Genomic DNA, 7,141 nt, shown 5'->3' on the forward strand with positions numbered 1-7,141 from the left:
TATTTGAGTCTCTTATGATAATCTCACTATTCCGAATGAGAAGAATTTTGCTTATGTGGAGAGTAACAAAAATTCTATGCTTATGCATCATGAAAATAATGCTTTAGGTTCTGCTTATATTGTTGAATTCATTCATGATTCTACTGAAAATTATTATGAGGGAGGAATATATGCTTGTAGGAATTGCAATAATTTCAAGTTTCCTCTCTATGTGCTTAAAGTTTTGAAGTTGTTTTACCTTCCTATACAAGTTGATTCTTATTCCCATAAGTTGTTTGCTCACAAAATCCCTATGCATAGAAAGTGGGTTAGACTTAAATGTGCTAGTCATATTATTCATGATGCTCTCTTTATGTTTCAATTCTTATCCTTTATGTGAGCATCATTGAAATCATCATGCCTAGCTAGAGGCATTAAACGATAGCGCTTGTTGGGAGGCAACCCAACTTTATTTTTGTTCCTTGCCTTTTGTTCCTGTTTAGTAATAAATAATTCATCTATCCTCTGTTTAGATGTGGTTTTATTATTTTAATTAGTGTTTGTGCCAAGTAGAACCGTTGGGAAGACTTGGGGAAAGTCTTGTTAAGCTTGCTGTAAAAAACAGAAATTTTAGCGCTCACGAGAACTACTGCCATTTTTATTTGGAGAGTGCTATTTAGATAATTCTTTTTGCAGATGTTTAATAGATAAATTCCTCACGTCAAGAAATTTATTTTAGAATTTTATGAGTTCCAGAACTATACGTTTGATCCATATTACTACAGACTGTTCTGTTTTTGACAGATTCTGTTTTCGATGTGTTGTTTGCTTATTTTGATGAATCTATGAGTAGTATGGGAGGGTATGAACCATAGATAAGTTGTAATACACTAGATATTATACCAATATGAATTTATAATGAGTTCACAACAGTACCTAAGTGGTGATTTATTTTCTTATACTAACGGAGCTTACGAGTTTTCTGTTAAGTTTTGTGTTCTGAAGTTTTCAAGTTTTGGGTAAAGATTCGATGGACTATGGAATAAGGAGTGCAAGAGCCTAAGCTTGGGGATGCCCAAGGCACCCCAAGGTAATATTCAAGGACAACCAAGAGCCCAAGCTTGGGGATGCCCCGGAAGGCATACCCTCTTTCGTCTTCATTCATCGGTAACTTTACTTGGAGCTATATTTTTATTTACCACATTATATGTGTTTTGCTTGGAGCGTCATTGTATTTTATTTTGTTTTGCTTGCTGTTTGAATAAAATACCAAGATCTGAAATTATTAAGTGTTAGAGAGTCTTCACACATTTTCATAATTGTTCGACTACTCATTGATCTTCACTTATATCTTTCGGAGTAGTTTGTTGTTTGCTCTAGTACTTCACTTATATCTTTTAGAGCACGGTGGTGGTTTTATTCTATAGAAATAGATGAACTCTCGTGCTTCACTTATATTATTTTGAGAGTCTTTATAAGAGCATGGTAGTTTGCTTTGGTTATGAATCTAGTCCTAATATGATAGGCATCCAAGATGGGTATAATAAAAACTTTCATATAGAGTGCATTGAATACTAAGAGAAGTTTGATACTTGATGATTGTTTTGAGATATGAAGGTGGTAATATTAGAGTATGCTAGTTGAGTACTTGTGAATTTGATAAATACATGTTCTAAAGTTTGTGATTCCCGTAGCATGCACGTATGGTGAACCGTTATGTGATGAAGTCGGAGCATGACTTATTTATTGATTGTCCTCCTTATGAGTGGCGGTCGGGGACGAGCGATGGTCTTTTCCTGCCAATATATCCCCCTAGGAGCATGCGCGTAGTACTTTGTTTCGATAACTAATAAATTTTTGCGATAAGTATGTGAGTTGTTTATGACTAATGTTGAGTCCATGGATTATACGCACTCTCACCCTTCCACCATTGCTAGCCTCTCTAAATACCGCGCAACTTTCGCCGGTACCATAAACCCACCATATATCTTCCTCAAAACAGCCACCATACCTACCTATTATGGCATTTCCATAGCCATTCCGAGATATATTGCCATGCAACTTTCCACTGTTCCGTTTACTATGACACGCTCCATCATTGTCATATTGCTTTGCATGATCATATAGTTGACATCGTATTTGTGGCAAAGCCACCGTTCATAATTCTTCCATACATGTCACTCTTGAGTCATTGCACATCCCGGTACACCGCCGGAGGAATTCATATAGAGTCATATCTTGTTCTAAGTATCAAGTTGTAATTCTTGAGTTGTAAGTAAATAAAAGTGTGATGATCATCATTATTAGAGCATTGTCCCAGTGAGGAAAGGATGATGGAGACCATGATTCCCCCACAAGTCGGGATGAGACTGCGGACGAAAATAAATAAATAAAAGAGGCCAAAGAAGCCCAAATAAAAAAAGAGAAAAAAAAGAAGCCATAAAAAAGGCCCAAATAAAAAAATAAAATAAAAAATGAGAGAAAAAGAGAGAAGGGACAATGCTACTATCCTTTTACCACACTTGTGCTTCAAAGTAGCACCATGATCTTCATGATAGAGAGTCTCCTATGTTGTCACTTTCATATACTAGTGGGAATCTTTCATTATAGAATCTGGCTTGTATATTCTAATGATGGGCTTCCTCAAAATGCCCTAGGTCTTCGTGAGCAAGCGAGTTGGATGCACACCAATAGTTTCTTTTGTTGAGCTTTCATACATTTATAGCTCTAGTGCATCCGTTGCATGGCAATCCCTACTCACTCACATTGATATCTATTGATGGGCATCTCCATATCCCGTTGATACGCCAAGTTGATGTGAGACTATCTTCTCCTTTGTGTCTTCTCCACAACCACCATTCTATTCCACCTATAGTGCTATGTCCATGGCTCACGCTCATGTATTGCGTGAAGATTCAAAAAGTTTGAGAACATCAAAAGTATGAAACAATTGCTTGGCTTGTCATCGGGGTTGTGCATGATTTAAATATTTTGTGTGGTGAAGATGGAGCATAGCCAGACTATATGATTTTGTAGGGATGGCTTTCTTTGGCCATGTTATTTTGAGAAGACATGATTGCTTAGTTAGTATGCTTGAAGTATTATTATTTTCATGTCAATACTAAAATTTTGTCTTGAATCTTATGTATCTCAACATTTATGCCAAAATAAAGAAGAATTACTTAGAGAAATATGTTAGGTAGCATTCCACATCAAAAATTATGTTTTTATCATTTACCTACTCGAGGACGAGCAGGAATTAAGCTTGGGGATGCTGATACGTCTCCAACATATCTATAATTTTTTATTGTTCCATGCTATTATATTATCAACCTTCGATGTTTTATATGCATTTATATGCTATTTTATATGATTTTTGGGACTAACCTATTAACCCAGAGCCCAGTGCCAGTTTCTGTTTTTTCCTTGTTTTAGAATATCGCAAAAAAAGTAAAATCAAACGGAGTCCAATTGACCTGAAACTTCACGGAACTTATTTTTGGATCAGAAGAAGCTCAGAAGACTTGGAGTCCACGTAAGGGAAGCTTCGTGGAGGCCACGAGGTAGGGGGCGTGCCCACCCCCCTGGGCGCGCCCTCCACCCTCGTGGGCCCCTCGTGGCTCCCTTGACGTACTTATTCCGCCTATATATCTCCATATACCCTAAAACTGTCAGGGAGCACAGTAGATCGGGAGTTCCGCCGCCAAAAGCCTTCGTAGCCACCGAAAGCCAATCTAGACACCTTCCGGCACCCTTCCGGAGGGGGGAATCCCTCTCCGGTGGCCATCTTCATCATCCCGGTGCTCTCCATGACGAGGAGGGAGTAGTCCTCCCTCGGGGCTGAGGGTATGTACCAGTAGCTATGTGTTTGATCTCTCTCTCTCTCTCTCGTGTTCGTTAGGTGATACGATCTTGATGTATCGCGAGCTTTGCTATTATAGTTGGATCCTATGGTGTTTCTCCCCCTCTACTCTCTTGTAATGAATTGAGTTTCCCCTTTGAAGTTATCTTATCGGATTGAGTCTTTAAAGATTTGAGAACACTTGATGTATGTCTTGACGTGCGTATCTGTGGTGACAATGGGATACCACGTGATTCACTTGATTTATGTTTTGGTGATCAACTTGCGGGTTCCGCCCATGAACCTATGCATAGGGGTTGCCACACGTTTTCATCGTGATTCTCCGGTAGAAACTTTGGGGCACTCTTTGAGGTTCTATGTGTTGGTTGAATAGATGAATCTGAGATTGTGTGATGCATATCGTATAATCATACCCACTGATACTTGAGGTGACATTGGAGTATCTAGGTGACATTAGGGTTTTGGTTGATGTGTGTCTTAAGGTGTTATTCTAGTACGAACTCTAGGGCTGTTTGTGACATCTCTTCGTTTGTTCTCCGCTATTAGTGACTTTGGAGTGACTCTTTTTTGCATGTTGAGGGATAGTTATGTGATCCAATTATGTTATTATTGTTGAGAGAACTTGTACTTGTGAAAGTATGAACCCTAGGCCTTGTTTCAACGCATTGCAATACCGTTTACGCTCACTTTTATCATTCGTTACCTTGCTAGTTTTATATTTTCAGATTACAAAAACTATTATCTACCATCCATATACCACTTGTATCACCATCTCTTCACCGAACTAGTGCACCTATACAATTTACCATTGTATTGGGTGTGTTGGGGACACAAGAGTCTCTTTGTTATTTGGTTGCAGGGTTGCTTGAGAGAGACCATCTTCATCCTACGCCTCTTACGGATTGATAAACCTTAGGTCATCCACTTGAGGGAAATTTGCTACTGTCCTACAAACCTCTGCCGTTGGAGGCCCAACAACGTCTACATGAAGAAGGTTGTGTAGTAGATATCATTGGGCTACAACACACACAAGGCCTTTGCGGTTCCCCGGTTAACCGTTGGAGTATCAAACGGACTCCAAATGACACGAAACTTGACAGGCGGTCTACCGGTGGTGTACCAAGGCCGCTCAGCAAATCTCGGTCCATTCTGAGAAAGTTTAACACCCGCTCACGAAAAGAGGCGAAAGGGGACGCCGGAGGACGTAGGAGTGTCGGATTGCAAAATGGACAATGGGGAAAATGCTCGGATGCATGAGACGAACACGTATGCAAATGAGATGCACATGATGATATGATATGAAATGCAAGACACGAACAAAATACAAAACAAAAACAAAACCCAACCACGAAGGGAAACTCATATCGCATCTCCGGAAAAGGCAAGAGTCGGAGTTACGAATATGGAAAGTTGTATCCGGGGTGTTACAATATATAAGCCGAAGGGGATAGTCCGGAAAGGACACCACATATACTCATTACCATATTCATAGGCTAGACTTCTAGGGTTTAGCCATTATGATCTCGTGGTAGATCAACTCTTGTAATACTCATATTCATCAAGATCAATCAAGAAGGAAGTAGGGTATTACCTCCATAGAGAGGGCCCGAACCTGGGTAAACATCGTGTCCCCCGTCTCCTGTTACCATTGATCCTAGATGCACAGTTCGGGACCCCTTACCCGAGATCCATCGGTTTTGACACCGACAGGCACCCCATAGACACACAAGTTAATTGTTGATCTTTAGCCGTGTGCGGTGCCCCCCTCCACTATAATCCACCTCGGTAATATCGTAGCGGTGCTTAGGAGAAGCCCTGTTCCGGTAGCAACGTCATCACGCCGTCGTGCTGACGAAGCTCTCCCTCGAAGCTCTACTGGATCGTGAGTTCGTGGGACGTCACCGAGCCAAATGTGTGCAGATCACGGAGGTGCCGTATCTTCGGTACTAGATCGGTCGATCGTGAAGATGTACGACTACATCAACCGCGTTGTCATAAAGCTTCAGCTTACGGTCTACGAGGGTACGTAGACGATACTCTCCCCTCTCATTGCTATGCAACACCATGATCGTGCCTGTGCGTAGGAATTTTTTTGAAATTACTACATTCCCCAACAGCAATTGCCTAGTGTTAGTAGGTGACAACCCCTAAAGTTTTCAAATCATGGCAACTATAGTAAACCAGATCATACATGGCAACAGCTGCAGTTGTCCAAAAATGGCATCTGACACTTGACCTGAGATGGCAACTGCAGTTGAGCAACCATGGAACTGTAGTTGTCCGACGTGGCAATTGTAGTTCAGTGACATGGCAACTGCAGTTAAAAAAACATGGAAGAGGGTCCGAACCATGGCAACTGCGGGACGCATGGTGACTGTCACGCGGGGCGTACGGGACCATGGGGTAGGACGCTTGACGTACGAGCGTGTGGGCGTTATCTATTTTGCTCACACGTAGGCGTGTGAGAGAGACCGGGAGAAAAAAAAGTGGCATGTGGGCATTACTTGTTTTGTCCACACGTAGGCATGTGGGCTGATCCCCTTAGAGACCACACAAAATGTGTGGGCAGACCCCTTAACGCCCACACGTGTGGGCGTTATCGGCGTCCTTAATAAAAGGACAATGCTAACGCCCACACGTGGGATGGGAGCGAAATCTGGCCACGCGCCTTATAACACACAGATTGCGTCATGTCACCACATGCATGCATGTGGATATTTTTTTGGACTTTCAGTTCTTAAAATGTTTTATCTTTTAAATAAAAAATCCGATTGAAGATCTGTTTTCACCATTAAATCCCTCACGATGAAATCTTCGAAACTAGATCGCATATCAATATATTTTGACGAATTTTTTTGGGTTAAAAGTTGCCATGTCTATTGCACATGAATTGCCATGATGTTAACACTGAAGTTGCCATGGTATGTTTCAGCTATTTTCTTCTATATTTAAAAGTAAATTTTTACATTTATAAAATGGGGAATTAAAAAATTAGACTTGCCATGAACCATAAACTAAAATTTCCATGATACATGCACTTAAAATTGCCATGGTTCATACAAAAAATAATTTTCATGGTCAAAGTACTCGAATTGCCATCATCAAAATACTAAAATTGCCATGCTCTACAAACTGAAATTGCCACATGGCAACTTTAGTTTAAGCACTATGGTAACTACAGTGTAAACATCATGGCAACTTTTGGGCAAAAAAGAATTTCATCGAAACATGTCAACATAGGGTCTAGTTGTGAAGATCTCATCGAGACGGATTTAATGGTGAAAACGGATTTTTAATTCG

Source organism: Triticum dicoccoides, chromosome 5A, assembly GCF_002162155.2.
Source record: "Triticum dicoccoides isolate Atlit2015 ecotype Zavitan chromosome 5A, WEW_v2.0, whole genome shotgun sequence".
NCBI classification, from domain to species: Eukaryota; Viridiplantae; Streptophyta; class Magnoliopsida; order Poales; family Poaceae; genus Triticum; species Triticum dicoccoides.